General features: G+C 42.6%; 1 non-coding gene and 1 pseudogene across 1 annotated transcript; one reads left to right on the forward strand and one right to left on the reverse strand.

Annotated features, from left to right (window-relative positions):
• Positions 1-9,587: 9,587 nt before the first annotated feature.
• LOC133042519 (small ribosomal subunit protein uS10-like) lies at positions 9,588-9,945 on the reverse strand (annotated as a pseudogene).
• A 3,895-nt stretch (positions 9,946-13,840) lies between these two features.
• On the forward strand, positions 13,841-13,913 carry TRNAE-UUC (transfer RNA glutamic acid (anticodon UUC)). The gene has a single exon. It is a non-coding gene; the product is annotated as a tRNA-Glu (tRNA).
• The last annotated feature ends 11,992 nt before the right edge of the window (positions 13,914-25,905 follow it).

Raw genomic sequence — 25,905 nt, forward strand, 5'->3', positions numbered from 1 at the left:
AGCCACATTGCATTTTGTTGTCTTGTTCCCAGCCTCCTGTGGTCTGTGACAGTCTGTCAGTCTACCCTTAGTTTCCATGACCTTGATGGTCTTGAGGAGCATGATATCCCGCAGAATGTCCCTCAGTCCAGGTTTTTCTGATGTTTCTCTCAGGATTGGACTGGGATTACCGCATAGTGTAATTTGTGCGGATTTATTGAGAAAATCTGTAAAGCACTTAGTACCCTGTTTGGCAGGTATTTGTCATTATCACTGTGTATTTTTAAATGCACAGAATTGTGGTCAAGAAAGGAGACTCTACAGCCTAGGGCCTGGGTCTCGGTCCCGCTGCTCCTGCTTCTCTCTGCATAAGTGACCCTGGGCACATAGTTAACCTCTCAGTCTTCCTCATCTATACGTAAGGATGACAGCACTGTCCTCATAGGCTTATTGTGAGGACTAAACTGATATACATGTGAGTTTATAAAGTGCCTATTACATTCTGGTCACTTTGTTGTTGCTCAGTAACTAAACTGGGTCTGACTCTTTGCAACCCCATGGACTGCAGCATGCCAGGCTTCCCTGTCCTTCATTATCTCCCTGAGTTTGCTCAAACTCACGTCCATTGAGTTGGTGATGCCCTACAGCCATCTCATCCTCTGTTAACCACCTCTCCTTCTGCCCTCAATCTTTCCCAGCATTAGGGTCTTTTCCAGTGAGTTGGCTCTTTGCATCAGGTGGCCAAAGTATTAGGGCTTCAGCTTCAGGATCAGTCCTTCCAATGAATATTCAGGATTGATTTCCTTTAGGATTGACTGGTTTGATCTCCTTGCTGTCCAAGGGACTCTCAAGGGTCTTCTCTAGCACCACCATTCAAAAGCATCATTTCTTTGGCACTCAGCCTTCTTTATGGTCCAACTCTCACATCTGGACATGACTATTGGAAAGACCATAGCTTTGACTATATGGTCCTTTGTTGGCAAAGTGATGTCTCTGCTTTTTAATACACTGTCTAGATTTGTCATAGCTTTTCTTCAAAGCAGCAAGTGTCTTTTAATTTCATGGCTTCAGCCATCATCCACAGTGATTTTGGAACCCAAGAAAATAAAATCTGCCACTGTTTCCACTTTATTCCCATTTATTTGCCAAGAAGTGATGGGATCCTATACCATGATCTTAGTTTTTTGAATGTTGAGTTTTAAGCCAACGTTTTCACTCTCTTCTTTCACTTTCATCAGAAGGCTCTTTCGTTTCTCTTTGCTTTCTGCCAGTAGGATGGTATCATCTGCATATCTGAGGTTGTTGATACTGCTCCCTTTACTTTTCACTCTTAGTATTAGTCACATTAATAGTGTGAGGCCCTCTCTAATTCTTCTTCAGGGTAATTCTGAATCTTCATCTTGTCATTATATACAGTGGCTAAGCTTTGTGACTATTCAGTCCTGAATATTCATTGGAAGGACTGATGTTGAAGCTGAAACTCCAATACTTTGGCCACCTGATGCGAAGATCTGACTCATTTGAAAAGACCCTGATGCTGGGAAAGATTGAAGGTGGGAGGAGAAGGGGATGACAGAGGATGAGATGGTTGGATGGCATCACTGACTCAACGGACCTGAGTTTGAGTAAACTCCAGGAGATGGTGATGGACAGGGAGGCCTGGCATGCTATAGTCCATGGGGTCACAAAGAGTTAGACACGACTGAGAGACTGAACTAAATTGAAGCTTTGTGAAACACCATGTGCCCTGAGGGTGTGATGCTAAAACTCAGCTTCTCTATACACCAGTGGGAATTGAATCTCAGAGAAAGAATTTTGAGTGGAGTAGAAAAGGATAGTTTATTACTTTGCCAGGCAAAGGCAGACATAGTGTGCCCCTGCCTAAAAAAACAATGTGTCCCCACTTGGAGAAGATAGCAAGAAGTTTTATAGTGATGGTTCAAGGAGGGTGTGACCAGCTCATGGACTTTCTTCTGATCTGTTGATGGTGAGGTAAGTAGGAGTCAGCATCATCAACCTTCAGGTTCCAACTCTTCTGGGGTCTACATGCTTGTAAACAGCATACAATCATGAACTTCTACCACCCAGTGAATATTTTAGTATCTGCAAGGCACCTCAAAGATATTGTTGTAAGTACTAGTTGATGGGGAATCAGGACTTTGCCCCAAGGCTGCACTATTATTTCTCCTGTTTGTTTTTCCCTGGTCTTGCATCCCCTCCCTTCCCTAATTACCAATGGCTTAAATCTGCCCGTTGGCACTCAGAGAAGGTCATGGAGGCTGAATGAAGACTACTTACTATAATCAAAAGAATTTGGGACACAGAAAGTCTTTGTGCCCAGGAGCCCCACAGGGCCCTGCTCGGTATCAGGTATATGACCCCAAGTGTCATTGTGAGGGAACACAGGTCCTTGGGCACTTGCAGAATCACAAGAAACATCCTTCAATAGCAGTCTTTGTTACCAAGTCCAAGCTTGCTCTGCTCACCATGTGATAAGCCAATAAATCTGAGAGATCCGAGAGAAGAGGTCTTGAGGCAAGGAACATGACTTTATTGAGAGACCTGGCAGATGGAGAAGATGGCAGACTAATGTCTCAAAGTAATTATCTTTTTTTTAAAAATGCAGACTATTTTTAAAGTCTTTATTGAATTTGTTACAATATTGCTTCCATTTTATGTTTTTTTGTTTGTTTGTTTGTTTGTTTTTTGTCGAGAGGCATGTGGGATCTTAACACCCAGCCCAGGGATTGAACCCACACCCCCTGCATTGAAAGGGGGTCTTACTCACTGGACCACCTGGGAAGTCCCTCAAAATAACCATATTGTCTGGATGCCCGGTTCTTTTATGGATCAGAGATGGTGGGGGAAGTGAGGAAACAAAGTAAAAAGACCATTTAATTCTTGCAAATATCTCCTAGAATAGGAAGACTCAGTCAGGGAGATGTGTTAGTTTCACTTCCTTACAGTCATTTCATGGTTGGTGTGAAGTGGAGTATCTACCTGTCATATCAATAAACAAAGATGCCACAGTTATCTGCGATTCCAACCCCCCAAATGTGAATTTCTGAGTCACACCAGGGGTAAGCAGCAGATAAAGGGTACCATTTCCTTCGCAAAGAACTCAACGTCACATTCCTTCACAGGTGGGCAGGACCAGGCTATCTCCCTGTGAGCCAAATAAAGGCACCCAACCAAACGGTCAGGCAGAGAGAGGTAGGCAGAGCTCCCTGAATTAAGCCATTATGTATGCCTATAATAACAAAAGCAGACAAAATAAGAATTAAAGTCACAGGAGCAGATCCACTAGGGAGTCCAGATTAACCTTCCCAGTTATATCACACTCCCTGCTGAATTCTGTTTCCCTGTCAGTCCCATTCATGGGTAAGACCAGATGATTAGGTGGAGATATTTTCTTTCAGGGAGGGTCCTGCATCAGGCGAACAACAGAGGGAGCCTGGAGGGGACAGGGGTGAAGAGCAGGCCTTCTGTTGCAGGACAGGGAGCCTGGGCTTCATGGGGTTACCGCACATCCTCTGATATCATTAAGGTCAGACTTATTCCACACACACAGAGGATGACTCAGTTACTCCATAGGGTGCTTTAGCTAATCCTAGAACAACCTTCTAAAAGTATGCAATTAAAGATTTCACCAGAATGAAGTGTCTGCGTGCATGATTTTTAAAAGTGGATCAAATGGGATATTTAAAGAAAAGAAAAAGAAAGTAGGGGGGAAAGAGTGAAACAATAAGCCTGGGAAGAAGAAGAAAATTGAAACCAATAACCCTCTTCCCACTTCCTGCTGTCTCATTCCTCTGGTGGCTTTTTGTCTGGTCTTACTTGTCTTACTTACGTGATAATCCCCTTGGGCAAGATGGGTGTCACCTCAATTTCAGCGCAGCTCTAACACTGAGTGATTCCTTGGATGTTAAAAATAGCAATAACAATTGCATCACACTGGGTTACATCAGACAGTGTCTTCTTTACTTCTTAATTCTTTATCTAAGATTTTGATCTTCCCAAATATCTCAGTAGGTGAGTGGGTGATAGATATTTATTTATTTACCAAATACCAAGAGCATACCAGGGGCCAGTCATTGTTCTAGACACTTGGGATGCCTCTGGTACAAAACAGACCAAGATACATGCTCTTACATGCTTACTTCTTAGAGGGGAGAGACAGAGCATTCATAAGCAAAAAAAGTATAGTTTACGGTTGCCTGCATTCATATTACATTGCTTCAGTTGTGTCTGACTCTTTGCGACCCCATGGACTGCAGCCCGCCAGACTCCTCTGTCCATGGGATTCTCCAGGCAAGAAACTTGGAATGGGTGGCCATGCCCTCCTCCAGGAAATCTTCGAGACCTACGGATCCAACCTGCAGTTCTTATGTCTTCTACATTGGAAGGTGGGTTCTTTACCACTAGTGCCACCTATGGTTAGAAGGTGGTTAGAACTGTGATGGAAAAAAGAATAAGAAGATGGGACTCATGACTTGGAGGGGTGTGTTCTCAATTCTCCTTATTTGCCGATGAATTTGAATTGGTCTGAATTCGGGGAAAAACACTCCCCCCTTTTCTCAAGCTCTGCTGTAAGTTTTGTCTAGCTGTCTCTAACCCTTTTCTGTGTCCCCCCCGTCCTGTTTTTTGTTGTTTTTTTTTTAATGGAAAGAATCTTAAATGCAGTTAAGCACTCTTCTCTGGAGCCAAAGTTCTACTCAGTGGCATCCTTTTCTCTTTGGAACCTTAGGCAAATTAACTTCTGTCTGCTTTGACTTCCCTATCTTTAAAATGTGTCTGCCTCACAGAGTTGTGGAGAGGGTTTAATGTGTTATTATAAGCTGTTTAGAATACTGTCTGGCATGGAGTAAGCACTTAGATGTTGGCTTAAAAAGTGTCTGTGTGTTGTGCGGTGGGGGAGGGTCATGAGTAGCAGAGTCTTCGCTGTTTGGAAGATGACAGGCAGCATGAAGTCTATGGAGATCCATTTCTATCCCTAAACACCCATAAACCCAGCTATATGGAACTCCCTTCATCAGGAACCCAAGATATGACCTTGATCTCTTCTGCCTTGTGCATTCAGCATCTTTATTAAGACTCTTAATATCACATTCAAGGCCAGAGGCTGCTTCAAAAATGAGTAAGAATGGCTCCTGTCATATCTCTTGGTTAATTCCCAAGAAACACTCTTCTTTCCAGACAGTTTTTTTTGTATTTTGTTTTTACAAATTTTCAAATTACTCTTTCATTTTAACTTAATTTTAATCACACCAAAAATTAGACTTTTCCTTTGTTGTGTAGCTGCCTGAAATACTCATCACTTTGGTCTTTTATGAGGCCATCCTATTCTGATGTTGTTTGGCCTGTACTTTGTTACTATTAACAACCACACCCCATACCTTCCTTTCATAAAACAAGCAGCAAAAACAAAATATTGAAGAGGGATGCAACAGGCCAAACCATTTTAGGTCGGAGAAAACACACTTTCACCTATTGTTGAGGGTCTCTACAAATCTAGTTTCCTCTAAAGCAGAGAATGCAAAAACTTTGAAGGCAAAACTCGAAGGAATGGCTGGAGGATTTGTGCAAATACTACCAAAAAAACTCAGTATTTCTAGGTGACTTCCCTGGGGTGACTTATTTCCTGAGTGCTGACTCTCAAGGACTCTCCCGTAGTAAATTATTAAGCTTAGTGAAAGGTCTAAGATCAAGATAAAAGAAAAAGAATGTTATTTAAAGTGGAAGGTCAAACACATATCATGCATCTCCCATGATATGGATATCTATCTTTTATCATGATGACAAGAACAAGGAGTTAGACACATAAAATGTAGCCCCCTAGTACTCACAGAAGGGCTACCTTAACTTTGTCTCAAGTGCAAGAAGTGCTCTTTGTCAGCTCCAAGTTTTCAAACCAGGTTTTATAGCATTTGGTCAATCTTGCTTAAAGATCTCACTGAGCTTGTACCCCATGTTCCAATAATTGATTCTGACCTTAGTTTCTAACATGGGATGCTAGGTCCTCTCATGCCCTCCCAGAGGCTGATGTCCTGACAGTCTTGGTGGAGACACTGGGACTGAGGCTGCCTAGATCTTCCCACAATGCAGATTTTATCACTCTTCTGTCCACCTGTCAGAACTTCTTCCTATCCTGGACCTCTCCAGGCAACATTCTGCCATCTTAAACCACCTCCTGCCACCTAAATTTCCAGATAACATGCTCCGCACTCTGTCTGTACCTCCCCTATTGCACCTGTGTCTCAACTCCTTCTCTGACTGATTCCACCATCACCAAGTGTCCATCCTGGGCCGAGAACTGGAGGAAGCTGCAGAAAGAGTAAAGTTATATGTAGAAAAAGTTCAATTCTGATTCTGAACATTAGTACCTCTTTCTCATGAGGCTGTCATGAGGAGTAAATGAATATATGCCTTGGGATGAGACCTTAGATGAAATCTCAATCATGAGGACTTACCTGTGGAGGAGGGATGGTGACATTCCAGATAGAGGGAACAGCTAGATAAAGCCCAGACACCAGTATCCACACTGCCTGGAGGCCCCTGGGTGCCCCACTGGATCAAGAAAAATGTCTATCACTTGGACATGAGGGTCCTGAAATTCAAAGTCTCTTCAGAAGGATCCCAGCTCAAGATGATGCTCACTCATGTTTCATCTCACCTCTCTCTGAGCCAAAGCTAGACATTTTGATTAGACTGTAAGGTGCTAATTAAAATCACTAAGTGAACCATTTCCCATTTACTCTTAATTTTCAAGCACCACTATAATGATGCATATTATTAAGTATGTCAGATTAGCTTGGCTCTGAATTTTAATTTATTTGACACTGAACTCTATTTACGTAAGTTCTTTTTTCCAGTGGGTTCTTCACAAAGCAAGGGGATAGTTTGCAAAGTTGCAAGCACTGGTTAAACATCATGAGTCCTATATTCAATTACCCATAGCCTGTCTATTTAAAAGCTTAAGTAATTCTTTATGTAATCAAAAATCCCATAAAACGCAGTGACACTTTTAAAATCCATACCTAATCTATATGGTTGATATCTGCCTTTTTCCTCAGGAGGATCTTAAACGATTTACTTTCATCTTGTTTCTTTCTTTGGCATATGTTTTTATTTATTTGTTTTTCACCCATACCATGCAGTATGTGGGATCTTAGTTCCCTGACCAGAGATTGAACCTGTGGCTCCTGCAGTGGAAGCTCGGACTCTTAACCACCAGACTGCCAGGGAAATTCTGCATATGTTGTAGAGTTCTAATAAATGGAGGAGGAATGTTTGATAGGAGAAAGTTGATGTATTTAGCTCACACATCTAGTAGCATTTTCACTCTTTATAAATAAACAGATTAGTAAACAAAAGATGGATCTGCATTTTTTCAGGGTGCCTGTTTACCTTTTCTCTCTGCCTTAACCTCTAGTGTATATTTATGTTGCTGCAGGATAAAAACACACTTCTGACTAATTCACAGAAGGGGTCCAGATGCTCTTGTTGACAATAAACAGCATGGAACCCCTTGATAAAGATGATATTATCATCTCTTAGGATGAACGAATTATATCAACTTTGGAATATGTGGAGTTGTTATGCTTTTGAGAATGAGATTGGATTTGTATAAACCATGTTCTTGTGGGACATCAGAAGTTCAAAGAGGAACAATAAATCGGGGAAAATAAGTATATGTCGTACTGACAGATTAGTATCCTTAGTATATAAAGAACTATTTTTGAGATTCATTTATCCAGTTGGTCAGTCTTCATGCATTCATTAATTCAACAAAAATTCTTTAAGTACTTTATGTGTTGAATTATGACCTTCCCCAAATTCATATATTGAAATGCTAGGTCTCAGTACTTCAGAATGAAACATTGTTTTGAGAATGGTCTTAGAGAAGTAATCAAGTTAAGTGACATCATTAAGGTGGCCCTGACCCAATATGACTGGTGTCCTTATAAATGGGGCAAGTTTGTGCACAGAGATACATGTAGAAGGAGGACAATGTGAAGAGACATAGTGGGGAAATGGCCATGAGGAGCCAAGAGAGAACCTGAAACAGATGCCTCCCACACGGCCCTTAGGAGGAACCAATCCTAAGACACCTTGTTCTTGGAATTCTGGCCTACAGAACTGTGAGAAAATCATTTCCTGTTGTTCAAACCATTCAGTCTGTGGTCCTTTGTTAAGACAGCCCTTGTAAACTAATATAAGCACCCAGTGTGTGCCAGATACTGTCCTAGTGCCGGGAATAAGGTAGTGAACAAAACCAACAGGGTCTGTCTTTCAAGCATGAGAAGCAGTCACCAAGGACACAAATAGATACGGTAACATGTCAAATCAAGACCTGTGTTGTGAGGACTATAAGGCAAGCTAAAGAGAGAGAGTGTGTAATGTGTTATTTAGATTGGAGGGAGGCCGCTCAAAGAAAATTTCTCTAGGGAAGTCATATTTGAGCAGATCTTGTAATAGGTGGCTCAGTGGTAAAGAATCAGCCTGCAATGCAGGAGGCGCAGGTTCGATCCCTGGGTCAAGAAGATCGCCTGGAGAAGGGAATGACAACCCATCCTAGTATTCTTGCCTGGAGAATCCCATGGAGAGCGAGCCTGGCGGGCTACAGTCCACAGGGACACAAAGAGTCAGACACGGCTGAGCAACTAACACTTTCACACTTTGACTGGGTTGTGCAGTGCCAATACCCCCGCCGTTACCGGGCAATGGTTGCCACAAGACCGTTGACGATTGCCCAGCCATCGGTCAGCACCGCAGAGGCCACCACCCGCTCCTCCACGAAACGAGCAACTGTCAGTGAGCGACCGTTGGCGGTCCTGCTCAGCCATTGGTCAGGGCTGCGGTGGGCCCCGCCCCCAGCGAGCAACCGTCGAGGAGAGACTGTTACTCGGCTCCTTCAGCCAGCAGTGGGGGCGTGGTGGTCCCCAGGTGGAGACTGAGGTAAGAGGGGGATCCCGGCCTTCTCCCCGGGGCCCTACAGCTCACCTGGCCTTGGGCCAGCAGCTGAACTGTGGGGGCAGGGACAGGTACAAGCCGGGGGCTGTGTGCAGTAGGGCTCCAGAGCTCTGGCCAAGGCTGCCCACTGGCCGGACCCAGAGTATGAGGTTATGGTGAACCTCTCCCCCACCCCCGTCTCGGCAACCTAATGGCAGTGGCTGTCTGCATAGGACGCAGTCAGCGGGACCTAGTCCCTGCCGTGTGGGCGGCCTGAGGAGCCTGAGGAGTTGGGTTGGGCAACTGGATCCCTCAGTTGATGATGGCTGGGCAGGGTCTGGGGCCCTGGCCATGAGGGAGCTGCCAGTTGAGATCTGCCTCCTCTTAGCCAAGACCTGGACCTCAGAGTGGGAAGCTCATGCCTGGGGATCTTGCCCTTTCTTGTCAGAGCAGGGAAAAACAATGGATTGGTGGAGATTCACAGGAACATTGTTTACCTGACCACGACCTGACTCCAGAATAAAGGATCTGATACCAAGAAGTGTGCAACCACTAACCATAGCCCTCCCTCACCTTCCCTAAAAAAGGGTTTTGCTGAAGGCTTTTGGGGAGGTGTTTTTGTTTTTAACAACTGATTATCAATTTATTAGGTTGATTTAAGCATATGCAATAAAGACTTCAACCTTGACTCCTGGCTCAATGCTGATGGAAGTGATTTGCTTAACAATCTCAGAGGGACTGTGCAGGTCAATGAGTTGCTTTAGGACCCTCATCTCGAAATGATCCCATCTTAGATCGTTCATCACAAGGAGTTTTCCTTGCAGTTATTCTCAGGGTCTTGGTAGGCATCCAAACCGGTCCTTTCACTTTGAGACTCTTTTCCTCAGCAGCTGTGATCAGGTCAGCACTTGCCTTCTCCAAAAACTTTAGGTTGCGGCTGGTGAGGGTGATTCTAATCTGGTGAACTGCCATCTCTGGCTTCACGGGAATCGTGCCTGTATCTTTACAAGCCATGACTGTGGGGCGTCTTCCAACCAGCTGGTTCCTCAGTGAGAATGAACAGCAGTGATTCTGGAGAAGGAGTGATCTCCACAGCAGTGGTGACCACGTTTTCCTCAAAGGGGTGGAGGAGGTTCAGTTTTTTTAAGGACTGAGGCACCCGTCTCCACACATGGCCCCATAATAAACCTTTCTCTGTTCCAAACTCTGATGATTTGGTATTGTTTGTCCTCACTGTACCTTGGGCACACAGACTTGCATTTCTGCAACAATCTGATAAAGTGAGGGTGAAAACTATGTGGTTATCTGAGGAAGGAGGGTTCCTGGCAGAGGGAACAGCAAGTGAAAGGCCCTGAGGCAGACATGGGTTTGACATTTTTGCTCTTCCTTTAGTTGTACTGGGAGCACAGCAAGAGAGGAGGGGTGACAGACAGTAGGATCAGAGAAGAAGGTCAGACCACAGAAGGAGGTCAACAGTGTCAGATGCTAAAGAACCAAACCTTGAAGGGCTTTAGGTTTTATTCCATGTGATGACAGCCATCAGGACATGTTAAGCAGAAGAGTGACACAATCTGATTACTTTTTAAAGGCTTCTTCTGGCTGCTGTGTGAAAAAAGATTGGTAGTGACTCAAGAATGGAAGCAGTGAGACAAGATATTAATATATAGTAAGAGGCTGTTGCAATAATTCAAGAGAGAAGTCCTCATGGCAAGGACCAAGTTGGCAGCAGGAAAGAGGATAGGGATAGGTAAGTCTTCAATCTGTTTCATGATTAGACTCTACATGATTTGCTGGTAGGTTGAACATGATTTGTTAAAGAGTCAAGAATGATTTCAAGGTCTGGAGCCTGAAAAACTATGTGAATCATGATGTAGTTTATTGAGATGGAGAGCACTAAGAAAGAACAACTTTGGTAAAGAAAACTAAGAGTTCTGTTCTGGATATGTTGATTTGGCGGGGTTCTATAGAGTATGCAATGGGCTTAACTGGTGGCTCAGTGGTAAAGAATCTGCCTGCAATTCAGGAGACCGTGTTTGATCCATAGGTTGGGAAGATCCCCTAGAGTAGGAAATGACAACCCACTCCAGTATTCGTACCTGAAAATCCCATGACAGAGGAGCCTGGCAGGCTACAGTTCATGGGGTCGCAAAGAGTTGGGCATGAGTGAGCAACTGAGCATGCATGTATGCATAGAACACTACAAGAAGAGTTTATGGGAGAGGTCGGAGCTAGAGATGTGAACTGGTGAGTCTTCAGAATAAAAAATGATAGTTAAAGCCAAGATCCTGGCACCAAGAGGGCAACTGTAGAGAAGAAAAAGGGTTGAGGCCAGAGACCTGAGGCTTCACACTATAGAGGAATGGAAGGGGGTAACCAGCAACTGAACCCAAGAATGAGGACCACCAAGGGCGGAGGAGCAAGTTGTCTTGGAAGCCAAGGAGACGAGAAGGAGGTAGTGGTAAACCCTGTCAATGGCTGCTCATGAATTGAGTTAGATAAGAACTGAGGACTGCTCCTTGGTTTAGCCACCAGAGACCATTGGTGACCTCAAGGAAAATGTTTTTGATAAACTGGGAGATTACCACCCCATTGGTGTGGGTTCCAGAGAGAATGGGTGGTGAAGAAGGGGAGAGAGAGAATTATTTCATCATTCTTTCAAGGAATTTTTCTGCAAAGCAAAATGAAGCAGCAGCCGGAAGAGGTGGGCTCTAGGAAGTTTTTTGCTGTTGCCTGTTGTTTTCTTTTAAGCTGGGAGATATCGTGTCTATGTCATATGCTTCAGATTTTAGGCTGAAGGAAATTAATAAAAAGGTGGAAATTGATGTTGTAGGAAATAGGATTCTGTGGGGTTTTTTTTTTTTCTTTTTATTTGTTTATTCATTGTGCTGGGTCTTCATTGCTGCACACAGGCTTTTCTCTAGTTGGGGCGAGCGGAGGCTACTCTTCATTGCGGTGAGTGCCCTTCTTATTGCAGTGGCTTCTCTTGTTGCCAAGCACAGGCTCCAGGGGGCACAGGCTTCAGCAGTTGCAGCAGGCAGGCTCAGTAGATTCAACTGTGGACCCTAGAGCACAGGGCCAGTAGTTTTGGTGAAGGGACTTCAGTTGCTCTGCCACATGTGGGATCTTCCAAGATCAGGGGTTGAACTGGTGTCCCTTGCATTGGCAGTTGGATTTCCATCCACTGTACCACTAATGGAGGTCCCCAGGAAACAGGATTCTTGCAGAGCTGCTGAGGGGGGTAGAATCCATACCTGACTGAGAGGTTGCTCTCTGCCTGGCATCCTGCTCCTTCACATTCAGATGATTCACCTAGTATTGTAGACAGAAAGCAGACCTACAGGAAGAGATGCAGAAAGGTGGGGAGATGGATGCTTGAATTCCTCAGTGAAATAGAAAGTAAGGTCATGAACTGAGGATGAGGAGAGAGGTGGGCATTGGAGACAGAGGAGAAGGTGTGAAATAATCCTTTTAGGAAAAGGGTGAGGGGGTGAGTGGAGGAACTAGGAATGTCCATAGCCTAGCCAGATGGGCTCACTTGAAGTCTAAGATCCTAAATTTAAAGTGAGACTAGTTGGCACAGTGCATGGTTTTCTTCACCTGTGTCTGGCTGCTTGGGTGCAAGCATGAGTAGGGAGACAGTTAGATTTAACCAGTGTTAAGGTCGGACTTGTGTCCCCCACAAGTTTATATGTTTGAAGCTGTTACCCCCAGTGTAATTGTATTTGGAGAAAGGACCTGAGGAGGTAATACGTGTTAAACAAGGTCATAAATGTGGGCTTTAATCCCATAGAACTGGTGTCCTAATTAGAGGAGAAAGAGACAGTAAAAGGCTCTTAAATTCCACATGTGCACAGAAGAAAGGCCATGTGAGGACCCAGAAAGAAGGCAGTTGTCTGCAGCCCAGGAAGAGAGCCCTCACAGAAAACTAACCCTGACGGCACTTTGTTCATGGCCTCTGGTCGCCAAAACTGTGAGGAAAATGTAGTTTCTGTTGCTCAAGCCCCCCGGTCTGTGGAATATGGTTGTGGCAGCCTGAGCAAACTACTGCAACCAGAGATGGAGCTTTCTCAGGCAAATATGACAGAAGATAGTACAAGGAATGATTACAGAGGCAGACTGAATGAAGAAATAGCTGTAGGATACTAGGCCTAGCGTGTGGAACTTGGCAATTCCTCCACCAGGGTAGCTGCTGCCAGCTAGCTTCTCAGTACCTGCCTTCTTTCTCTTCCCACTGTGACAGGTATTGCTCTAGGAAAAATGCCATGCAAGTGGGTAAGTTGCTCACCCTCAGGGGGCTTACAGTCAAGTGAAGGGGAGAGACACAGATAGTATCAGTACAACATGACCAACATTGTCGTAAGACATTGACAGCGTCTTGGTCCAGTGGAGGTGTCACAGAAGTGCTGTTTGAGCTGGGCGCTGAAGCTGAGCAAGAGTTTACCAGGAGAGTTTCCAGGCTGAGAGAACAGGAGTCTCTGAGGAGGACAGGACACTTGAGAGAGAGCAAAACATTTATCATGGCCTCAGTGCAGGAGGTAGGATGTTCCTCCCTGGGGCGGTGGGGAGGGAGTGAGGAGGCAAGCTGTAGCCAGGATGTGAAGGGCCTGGAGTTGATTACATGATAACCAGAGGATTGATATCATAGACTATTCTTGAAAGAAAAGATAAAACTCTGTTAGCATTGTGGGAAATAAATTAGAATGGAAAAGAACTTAGCAGGCAGTTAAAATATCAATCTGGTGCTTAGGAGAAAGTGCAAGGCTGGAAAAATCCATTTCATTATCTCATATAGTAATGGAAGCCATGGATGTGACTGAGAATAAGATGGCTATCACTTCCTGAGTGTTCATCACATGCCAAGCACTACACCTTACATGGATTATCTAGTTTAAAGTTGACGTCAGGGAGTTCCCTGATGGTTCAGTGGTTAGGACTCAGCACTTTCACTGTTGTGGGCCTGGATTTAATTCCCAGTCGGGGAACTAAGATCCTGCAAACCATCTGGTGTGAACAACAACAACAACAAAAACAAACTGAAAGCAAATTTATTTAGAAGATATTATTGTTATTGTTTCTTCAGATGAATAATCTGAGTTTAGAGAGATTAAATGATTTGCCCAAATTCACATAGTTGGTAAGTAGATTTTAACTCAAGTGGTCTGACCCCAGTGTCCCCTGCTCTCTTTTGCCTTGGAGATATCTATGTTTAAGGGGTAAGCAAAAGTGGAGTCTGGGCAGGAAATAATTTTTATTTATTTATTTTATTGAAAAATTTTATTGGAGTATAGTTGATTTACAATATTGTGTTAGTTTCAGGTGTTCAGCATTGTGAATCTGTTATACATATACACATACCCACTCTTTTTAGATTCTTTCTCCACATAGGTCATTACAGAGTATTTGAGTTCCTTGTGCTATAGAGTAAGTCCTTATTCTCTATTTTATACATAGTAGTGTGTATATGTCAATCCCAGTCTTCTAATTTATCCCTCCCCTCCCTCTTCTCCGCCTAGTGACCTTAAGTTTGTTTTCTACATCTGTGACTCTAAGGAAATAGTTTTTTAAAGATTTTGGCAGAGAACCAAGAAAGCAGATGATTGGCATCAAAGGCTCAAAAGCATTCAAAAGGAGGTCAATGAAGATGTGCTCTAAATAGAAGTCCAGATCACATAAGACCATGGTTGCACTTCCTAAGGGCAGACCAGGTTAACAGCAAGGCCAGAGGCTGGCTAAAAATGCTGAGGAACAAGTGAGGCAGTGGTTTGATGTAAAAGTCATGCAGCAGGTCAGCTGGCACCTGAGGAAAGAGAAGGGTGCTGGCCACCTAGACAAGTACACAGGTGACATCACCGTGTCCAACTTATCTCCATTCCACAGTCTGGCAGGCTCAGAAACAGGTTTGCCAGCACAAGTCTCCAAGTCCGTGAGAGCTTATGTTTGAAAACCAGAATGTTGATTGATTAATTGGTGCTGAGTAATAAACTACTGAGAAATCCAGATGTTCATAGTTTGCTGATGAGAGCACTATAGCTTACTGGCAAAGCCTAACATTATAATCAAAATGTTACCAGGAAGCGTGAGCTCAGAGCAAGATAAGGGGACTGGTGTCCTCAGTCTATGACATGTTGTGCACCCATCTTCACCAGGGATATACCCTCAGGTGCTCATGCTTACCAGTTATGGTTCTGTCTCCTTTGAGCAGCAGTGGAGTCACACTGATGAATTTTATTTCTGTGGATTTTTTTCTTAGAGAAACCATTCCATTCCTATTACTTCAGTGTTTCCCAATCATTCTCATACAATTTTCATAATATTTGACATACCCATGTACCACCAATGTGTACCATCATTAGTTTAAATTCTAAAAATTAATTTACTTAAAGTTAAGAATAAAGATTTATCTTAAAAGAAAGTGTTATGTTATGAGAATAAATGCAAAGCCAGCATCCTTTGCCACAAAGAGAAGGCAACTGTAAATCTAAAGACATAGCTTTGAAAAAAAAGATCAATTATCTGTTATTCCCCCAATTCTTGAATACTGGCAATGATATGCTTACTACTCCCTGGGAAGCACTTTTCTCAAGCAACATAATGCAGTTACTACATGTATGCTTTCTCAGCAACATTCTCATTTATTGGAATGGCTCCACACTGTTCCGTGCACAGGGGCAGATCTACTGTGAAACTACTTATAATAAGGTTTGAACTTCAAGATTCATTATTTTTACCTGTCCTTTCCAAGGCCTTATATGTTTGTACCTAATTTTGTGTTCTTTTTACAAGGAGAACCCTACCACTACATCCTGTAAAAGTTTACGCATCAAACCTATATTCTCTCCTACTTCTGGATCATTCTAGAGGTGGCTAAATTCACCTTATTTCATACTGAAGGGATAAGTTTTTTTCAGGTTCAGTGATGTCCTGCAGTTTATCCCTATACCAACTTTGTAGCAAAAGAGATATTTGATGAGTCCCTTGAAGGTAGGCAAGAGTGAAGGGAAGGGTGATGTTTAGACTAGAAAAATGTGAAAGTGTTAAGAGAATGGTTGAAAGGAGACTAAGGTAGTCTAAAAGAGGAGGAAATTGATGGATAGCGGTTTTAGCACATAAGAGAGGGATTGACCTTTGAAAGAAGGACCCCTTGCCCTGTAAAAGAGACAAGAAGGGATGCATCTTAGGTAGATCAACAAAGAGGCCCTGACTTGTTTGGTCTCTAGTTTCTCTTTGGATTCTGAGAACACATCCCATGTCAAGAGTGAGGGATGTGGAGATTGTGTGGGAGGTTTGCGAAGCCTATGTTTGAAGTTTTTGACATGGAGCCTGCAAGAGGGAACTCACCAGAGGCAAGAGAAAGCCTTGTAGAGTGGCTTGGATGGACCAGTTCATAGGGACGCTAGGCAGTGCAATGGTAGGATACTTACCCAGACGACTCTGAGGCCCTCATGGTCTGATTCTGTCATGAGTCATCAAGGAAGGAGAGAAAGGATGCCAAAGAGGCAAAGGAAATGGAGTCGCTAATAAACATGTCATGGAAGGGATTAACCAGACAGTGGGTAGCTTACAGATCAGAACTGGGAATCCAGGTCTTGATGAAATCAAAGAGCATGTTTAGAGGGGAAGCAGTGGAGACCGCGGTCTGAGCAGAACTTCTGAATGGCTTGAGGAGGTGAAAATATGATTGATGACAAGGCCCAGGATGCCAAAAAAGAGAGACCTAGAGGGATAAGGTGAAGGGCACAAAGAGATTGAGGAAGCAAGAGATCAAGGCTAGACATCATTGAGGATGATGGCAAGAATGAAGACAGAAATCTCTCCATCAGAGGACCTGATATAAGAGGAATAGAGGAATGCCTAGGCTTTCTGGAGATGGGAAGTACAGGATGCAGAGAAGGGGAATAACATGTCCATGTCCTCATCTCCAAAACCTGTAAACCTATTACCTTGAATAGCAAAAAGGATTTTGCCGATGTGGTTAAGTCAAGGATTCTACGGAAGGGAGATCATCCTGGATTATCCAGATAGGATTGACATAGTCACAAGGATCCTTAAAAGAGAGAAAGGAGGCTGGGGGTAAGGGGGGAGGGATGGGAAGCAGAAGAGATGTGATGACAGTGCAAGCAGAGGTCTGAGTGATGCAATCACCAGCTTTGAAGATGGAGAAAGCCAAGAAATGCAAGCAGCTGATAGAAGACGGAAAAGGCAAGGGAATGGATTCTGCTCTGGAGCCTCCAGAGAGAATGTAGACCTGCAGACACCTTGACTCCAGTCCCATGAAACCCATTTTGGACTCTGCCCTCCAAAATGCTAAGACAATAAATATGTGGTTGTTTTATGCTCCTTAGTTTGTGATAGTTTGTTACAGCACTTATAGGAAATGAATAGAGATGGGAAGCTGGTTGATATGAATATTTTCAAAGGGAAGTCTTTTGAAAAAATATGGAAGAACCATATTCTGTGGGCAGAAGCCTAAAGCCAGGAGACACTACCTCTGGCCATCAGATAGAGCCTGTGTGCACAGATGAGCGGTCTCTACTTGCAAGTGCTGCAAAGGACCTGAGTCTTCCAGGGAAATCCAAATTTTCAGTTGAAGCCAGGAAGGAGGGGAGGTAGTGAGCAAAAAGGTTAAGAGTGTAGAGGATTATTTTAATTTTGGGCAATAGATCAAGACTTTCAAAGTATACAGTGTAAACAGAGATCAGGTCCTGGGAGAAGATTGAACTGAATAGGAATAAAATTACTTAACAGGATCTGTGGCCTCCATGGGTAGCATGCTGTGCACATATCATGAGCCATTGCTGAGAATCACAGGGAAGAAGGAGGCAGAGGCCAGAGATGGAACTCTGTTCAGCAGTTTTAATGAAAAGCTTTTTGGCTCCCGCTTCTACTTAGCTGGCTAGCTTTGATGCCTCTGCTGGTCTTAGTCAAATTCCAAAAGTAGACATTTGCTTTTTAAAGGACTAAAACCAACTTTGTGTGGATCATATTATGTGTAATGTCAACTCATTAATACCTGTCATAAACAAGTCAAAATAAACTCATTTTTTTTCACAAGCTATAATAAAATTTTGTTTCTGATTTTGAGAAAGTCTTGTCCTTATAAGGCTTGTAAGTGCTCATTGGATTTAATTGAATTAAAATAAGTCATAAAGTGAGAGCTGAATCAGAGAATCATGAAGAAGTTATGTGGAAGGGACCTTTTATGCAGATGTCAGATTTATGACCTCCAACCTTTTAGCTTTATTAGTTGGCCTCTACCACATGTTTGTTAAGGCCATCCTCTCATACGCTAGGCCTACCTTCTGAATCCTGGCCTTTAGATATTACCATGTCCATCAGGAGGGGAGGCAGGAAAGGGAACCAGAGGAAAGTGAGCATTTCTCTAGTGGAACTGCAGCTGAGCTGGCTTTGGCCGGCCACCCACCCTCTGGTCCTCACCAGGACGGGGCATCCCTCCCAAGCAAATGATCACTCCATTTACGGTAAAAGTCTCTTCCCACACAGCTGCGAAGATAAGAAAGAGAATCCAAGAGAGGCAACAGTAAAAAGAAATAGAAATCTAAGAGACCAGCTGTTGGCAAGGCAGAGTTGGTTTGTTTTTCCACCTTCTTTCCATTATGGTTTTTTGTAAGATACTGAATACAGTTCCCTGTGCTATACAATTTTTATATATATACTGTATATACAAAAACCTTGTTGTTTATGTATATATAGTAATTTGGGTCTGCTAATCCCAAACTCCTAATTTATCCACAAGTTTGCTTTCCATCTGTGTGAGTCTGTTTGATAAATAAGTTCATTTATATCATATTTTAGATTTCACATATAAGTGATTTCATTTAATACCTGTCTTTGTCTGACTTACTTCATGTAGTATGATAATCTCTAGGTCCGTCCATATTGCTGGAGAACACTGAGTTTATCCCTAGAAACCAGCAAATACCGTTCCCTTTCAAACTGCACGCTCTGAAACTAGAAGTTATTGATATCTCTGTGTGTTGTATGTTCATCTGTTTGTTCCTTCTTGTGTACAAAGCTAATTACTCCTTCAATTAAGCGCTCTTCACTCTTATTAGAGCTGTTAGCATATCCAAGAACATTTGCTGATTTTGGTTTCCCAGTGGACCAAGGCATGCATTTTCAGGAACCAGCTGGTTTTGTTAATATGACAGTGTGTATCAGGTGCAGAAGGATAATTTACTGCCTTTCAGATATCTATTTCTTCCCCTCCAAATGGGTGCACCTGCATTGGAACCCAGAGTGTCTGCACTCAAATGGTCACTGAAGACTAAACTAGCTAACAGTCTCCAAAGCCAGACACAGAATCAGCTGTCTTGGAACTGCTTGTCTGTGCATCATGAGGAACTGTGCAGGGAGACATGGGTGAGAATCTGCCACATCTATAGATGTGCTACAGAAATGTGTATAGAAATAGATGGGCTAGAGAAATAGGGTTGGGACACAGAATCACGGCAGTGTCTGTCTGCTGGGTCGCCACGAAGCTCAGTCGCTTAGTAACAGTTATCCTCAGTGCAGGAAAACACAGGACTTATTCTGAATTATCTACTTCTCCTTTCATAACCATTAAGCCGAGTGTTGTCAGAGCTGGTCCTTATCTTTCTGGAGACCAGAATCTACTACAAGGCCAATCTGATGAGCACAGAATCTGCATAGTTACACGAAATCCTGCACTTAGAAGGGCCCCTTGCTTGGTTTAATGCTGTGTTGCTGCTGCCTTGAAATTTTTAAAAACTTTTAAATAAGGAGCTCAGCACTTTTATTTTGCACTAGGCTTTGCAAATTATGTAGCCTATCATGATCTCCTATACAGTTTCTTTGGTTGAAAAACTTCTAATTTCAGGGTTACTTCTCTAATAATCCAAAACCCTCTATTGTGTACTTTTATTTATGAGTCTCTATACAGATTTTACTACGAACAAAGCTAGTAGATGTGATGGAATTCCAGTTGAGCTATTTCAAATCCTGAAAGATGATGCTGTGAAAGTGCTGCACTCAATATGCCAGCAAATTTGGAAAACTCAGCAGTGGCCATAGGACTGGAGAAGGTCAGTTTTCATTCCAATCCCTAAGAAAGGCAATGCCAAAGAATGCTCAAACTACCACACAATTGCACTCATCTCACACACTAGTAAAGTAATGCTCAAAATTCTCCAAGCCAGGCTTCAGCAATATGTGAACCGAGAATTTCCAGATGTTTAAGCTGGTTTTAGAAAAGGCAGAGGAACCAGAGATCAAATTGCCAATATCTGCTGGATCATCAAAAAAGCGAGAGAGTTCCAAAAAACATTTATTTCTGCTTTATTGACTATGCCAAAGCCTTTGACTGTGTGAATCACAATAAACTGTGGAAAATTCTGAAAGAGATGGGAATACCAGACCACCTGACCTGCCTCTTGAGAAACCTGTATGCAGGTCAGGAAGCAACAGTTAGAACTGGACATGGAACAACAGACTGGTTCCAAATAGGGAAAAGAGTATGTCAAGGCTGTATATTGTCACCCTGCTTATTTAACTTATATGCAGAGTACATCATGAGAAACACTGGGCTGGAAGAAGCTCAGGCTGGAATTAAGATTGCCGGGAGAAATATCAATAACCTCAGATTTGACACCACCCTTATGGCAGAAAGTGAAGAGGAACTAAAAAGCCTCTTGATGAAAGTGAAAGAGGGGAGTGAAAAAGTTGGTTTAAAGCTCAACATTGAGAAAACGAAGATCATGGCATCTGGTCCCATCACTTCATGGGAAATAGATGGGGAGACAGTGGAAACAGTGTCAGACTTTATTTTTGGGGGGCTCCAAAATCACTGCAGATGGTGACTGCAGCCATGAAATTAAAAGATGCTTACTCCTTGGAAGGAAAGTTATGACCAACCTAGATAGCATATTAAAAAGCAGAGACGTTACTTTGCCAACAAAGTTCCATCTAGGCTATGGTTTTTCCAGTGGTCATGTATGGATGTGAGAGTTGGACTGTGAAGAAAGCTGAGCACCGAAAAATTGATGTTTTTGAACTACGGTGTTGGAGCAGACTCTTGAGAGTCCCTTGAACTGCAAGGAGATCCAACCAGTCCATCCTAAAGGAGATCAGTCCTGGGTGTTCATTGGAAGGACTGATGCTGAAGCTGAAACTCCAATACTTTGGCCACCTCATGCGAAGAGTTGACTCGTTGGAAAAGACCCGGATGCTGGGAGGGATTGGGGACAGGAGGGGAAGGGGACAACAGAGGATGAGATGGCTGGATGGCATCACCAACTTGATGGGCATGAGTTTAAGTAAACTCCAGGAGTTTGTGATGGACAGGGAGGCCTGGCGTGCTGCAATTCATGGGGTCACAAAAAGTCAGACACGACTGAGCAACTGAACTGATACAGATTTCAGGCTGCAAGTTTCCTAAGGGCCTGGACTTTCTTATATCTTCTCCAGTGCTTAGAAGAGTGCCTGACATAATTAGTCAGACAGTGTTTGTTGAATGACTGAGTGTTTGAGAGGCTTCAAGGATATTCCCATAGCCCAAGGTAACAAAGCAGATTACTGGGATAGTGTCACATTTGGTATCAAGTTCACCATAAAAGGGGTCATTAAATCTGCACACTCCATCCCTACCTCCTCCTCAACTACTTTTCACTGAGTGGTAAGCTGCTTTAATGCTTGATCACCCACACTGATTCTTTTTTCACCCGATTTCCTAATTCCGTAAGCTGAGCAGGGAACCTTGTACTGACCCAAGCAACTATGCTAATGGGCCAACCTGAGTTGCTGTTGTCAAGGTTCAGGGAGACAGTTTTGACTCAGAGTGTGGGCACACCTTCACCCTCGCCAGCTGAGCTGGAGGGTCTTAGAGAAGTAAATGTAAGAGCAAGCATTGTGACTTCATGGTTATATAAAGAGGTGCCATCCTGCCCACACTTGGCAGTTGGACCATGAGCGTGAGCACCAGTAGCCCCTTAAGAGCTACATCTTATGTTGTGGGTCTTTGTGGAAGTACTTCCCTTGGAACATTTAAGGTGACTAGTCCAATAATTTGTATTGCATTTTAAATAAATTAAAGGAGAACAATTTAAAGCCAACACCTCTGTGTGTGGACCACAAATAGGATTCATTTCCAGTGATTACCTGGAACACTATGTTGAATAGTATTCTAAGAAAAGAGTCTGGGGGGTCAATTAATAGTGCCTGTATGGGCATTTATGCTTGCATTTATTGAGAGTCTACACAGTATTGAATACATGGTAAATGCTCCATGCGTATTTGTTGACTGAGTGAATAGATCGATGAAGATTTGCCATTGAAAGAGTGGTTCAGAACGTGCCACCCCAAATATATCATACTGGCATATTGACTACTATTTTGAACTGAAGGAACCTGGGAAATAGTAGATGCAGGATGGGCTCCTTGACCACCCCCAACCCCTTTCTATCTAAAAGCAAGCCATAAAATTTCCCATGAGATAGATGTCCTCTGTGTACCAGAAGAGAAGAACATTCTTATCACCAGAGATTGGGAGTCAGTGCCTAAGAGGCCCTGTACAAACAAAGCTACTAAAATAACCCCTATCTTCCACTGGTTTTCCCATATATTTCCTAGTTACTGTCTCACAATTTACTGCCTCCCAGCTCAAGCCCCTTTATCTTGTCAAATTCCCAACACTTATAGTTCTTCATGGTATATAAGCTTTCTGGTCTAACAGATTTTTGCCTTCTTCGGGTCTTTATTTTTATTCTGAAGATGCCCATGTATATGTAAAAATATTAAGTATAACTTGTATTAATCTGTCTTATGTTGGTTTAATTCTTAGACTCCACTACAAAACCTAACAGGATAGAAGGGTTTTTTTTCCCCCTCTTTACACCATCAGTGCTTCAAGTCTGTCCCTGGGACTAACTAGGTAATTTGAACAAGTTCTTCAGCCTGAGCTTCAATTTACGTAGCTGTGAAAAGACTTGAAATATCTTCTAGTCCTGTTTTTCTGTAATATTCTGTAACCATGTCAGCCTCTCTAAAATGAAGACAGCTTGTGTGAAACAATATCCAATTCCTTATGCTTAAGGCTTCATTTCTTTAAATCCTTGCTGTGGTGACCTGTTTTAATTTCTTTTTCTTTCTTTTTAGTGTTTTTAAAAAATGTTTGTTGTAGACAATTTCCGATAAATGTGTGTATATATATGTGTGTGTGTGTGTATGCACACACACACACACACAAGTAAAAATAATATAATAATTAACTTTCATGTACCCATCTTTCAACTTCAACAATTATCTGCTCATGGATGTTTCATTTTTTAAAAAAATCAATTTGTTTATTTTAATAGGAGGCTAATTACAATATTGTGGTGGATTTTGCCATACACTGACATGAATCAGCCATGAGTGTACATGTGTCCCCCCCATCCCGAACCCCTCTCCCACCTCCCTCCCCATCCCATCCCTCTGGGCTGTCCCAGTGCACTGGCTTTGAGTGCCCTGTTTCAGGCATCAAACTTGGACTGGTCATCTATTTCACATATGGTAATATACATGTTTCAATGCTATTCTCTCAAATCATCCCATCCTCGCCTTCTCTACAGAGTCCAAAAGTCTGTTCTTCATATCTGTGTCTCTTTTACTGTCTTGCATATAGGGTCGTTGTTACCATCTTTCTAAATTCCATATATATGCATTAGTATACTGTATGGGTGTTTTTCTTTCTGACTTATTTCACTCTGTATAATAGGCTCCAGTTTCACCCACCTCATTAGAACTGACTCAGATGCATTCTTTTTAATAGCTGAGTAATATTGCACAGTGTATATGTACCACAACTTTCTTTTCCATTCGTCTGCCAATGGACATCTGGGCTGCTTCCATGTCCTGGCTATTGTAAACAGTGTTGCAATGAACACTAGGGTACGTGTGTCTCTTTCAATTCTGTTTTCTTCCTGTGTATGCCCAGCAGTGGGACTTCTGGGTTGTCCAGTAGTTCTATTTCCAGTTTTTTAAGGAATCTCCACATTGTTCTCCATAGTGGCTGTACTAGTTTGCATTCCCACCAACAGTGTAAGAGGGTTCCCTTTTCTCCGCACCCTCTCCAGCATTTATTGTTTGTAGACTTTTTGATAGCAGCCATTCTGACCAGTGTGATATGGTATCTCAGTGTGGTTTTGATTTGCATTTCTCTGATAATGAGTGATGTTGAGCATCTTTTCACCTGTTTGTTGGCCATCTGATGTTTCAGTTTTACTTCCATTGCCACCCTCCCCCACAAACTGGATTGTTTAAAAGCAAACTCCAGATAGCAGATCATTTAATACATTCACATTTCAGTATAATTCTTCAAAAGATAGAGATTCCTTTTTAAAACATAATCACAATTTTTTTCTATCTTAATTTTCATTGCAGCAAATTATATATTTGTCATAGAATTGCCGGTATACATTTCTTACATCTTGAAGTGACTATGGTGACTTTGGACCGAAACTCACAACCTTGTTTCTTTAATGTTTTATAAATCTAAAAGACATATGTCCTCTCCAGAGATTTGTGACTCTTTGTGGTAAAAATTGGAAACAGAGATATTTGCTTTTGACCCAGTCTTCTACGGAGTGGGCTAAACCAAGAATATAATTAATCACTTACTATGCTTTTCTCTTCCCTCTTCCCAGCACCTCCCTTCAACTTACACCTGAACAATATGCTCCCTCCTAACTTCAAAAGGCTTCCCAGGGAACTTACGATGGTGACCCGCAGAGTCAGATAACCAGAGAGAGTGAATGGGGGGATTGAGATATAATAGATTTGCTATTATTTTGTTTGTTAATTTGAATCACTAAGGACTCAGAGAGTTGCAGGGAATATCTTATGGAGCTGGTACTTGTGCATTGGAGGAATTGTCTAGTTTAATTTATGGGAAGCAAGAGATATCAGGAAATCTTACTGACCACATGGGCATTCCCGTGCAGAACTGACAACTTCCCACAAGAGGCGGTTTCCCGAACCTTGAGAATCTCCTTTAACCTACTTTGATATCCAAACAGCTTCATTGCAGCTTTGTAGTTAAGGTCTTATCCCCTAATAAAAATAAAATGCTCATGGGAGAGATAACATGTTGAATGACTGTCAGCCATCGTTTTTTAAAGTTTGTTTTTATTTCAAAAGCAATATGCCTTTGTTGTTAAAAGCAAAAACTAAACAGTACAGATAATGCTTAGCATCTGTTGACTGGGACCATGGTGTTGCACAAATCCACACTGACTTTTTCATACAAGTTATGCAGTGTTGACCCAAGGCCCTTCCATTTAACAGGAAGGTAGCGCACAATGTTTCAAATTGCTAAATCAAGAAATATATTTTATAGATATGAAAGTACCTTATAGGAGAATTTAAAGCAGAAGTTTTTCAAAGTGGTCTCCAAGGTGTGGAACCAAGAGAAAAGAGTATTAAGAAGGAAGAAAGCTATTTTTTTTTTTTAAAGAAAGCTATTTTTATGTCTTCTGTAATCAGTTCTCTGTGATTGATCTATGGGTTAGTGTTACACTGAAAACCAACGAACAGCATGTGTGTTATGAAACCCAGGCAAGTAGTATTGCCCATTCAACTCAACATTGCTGCCGTTGTACTTCTGTTCTTGAGATCTGTGGTCAGAGCACCTGTAACCCTCAGGAGATGATCTCAGAGCTTCAGGTAGAAACTAATTCTCCTCCTCATCTCCTTTGCACTTCCTTTTCATGCTCACACTTTCCTCTTCCACTGTCTGTCTTTATTACCATCTCCTGTTTTAGGCTCCTCTCCTCTCTCTTCCTCTTTCTTTCCCTTGCTTCACCCAGCTGGGAGCCTCTTCTGGATTCAGGAAGGCTCTATTAGTTCTGGCTTACTCTGCTCTGTATCAACGCTCCTCTCTCCACTCTTTGTTTTCTAGAACTATTTTGAAGACTCACTTGTTCTCTCTGTTGTGGATTTGTACACTTTTGTTCTTATTCC

Source organism: Dama dama, chromosome 3 (assembly GCF_033118175.1).
Source record: "Dama dama isolate Ldn47 chromosome 3, ASM3311817v1, whole genome shotgun sequence".
NCBI classification, from domain to species: Eukaryota; Metazoa; Chordata; class Mammalia; order Artiodactyla; family Cervidae; genus Dama; species Dama dama.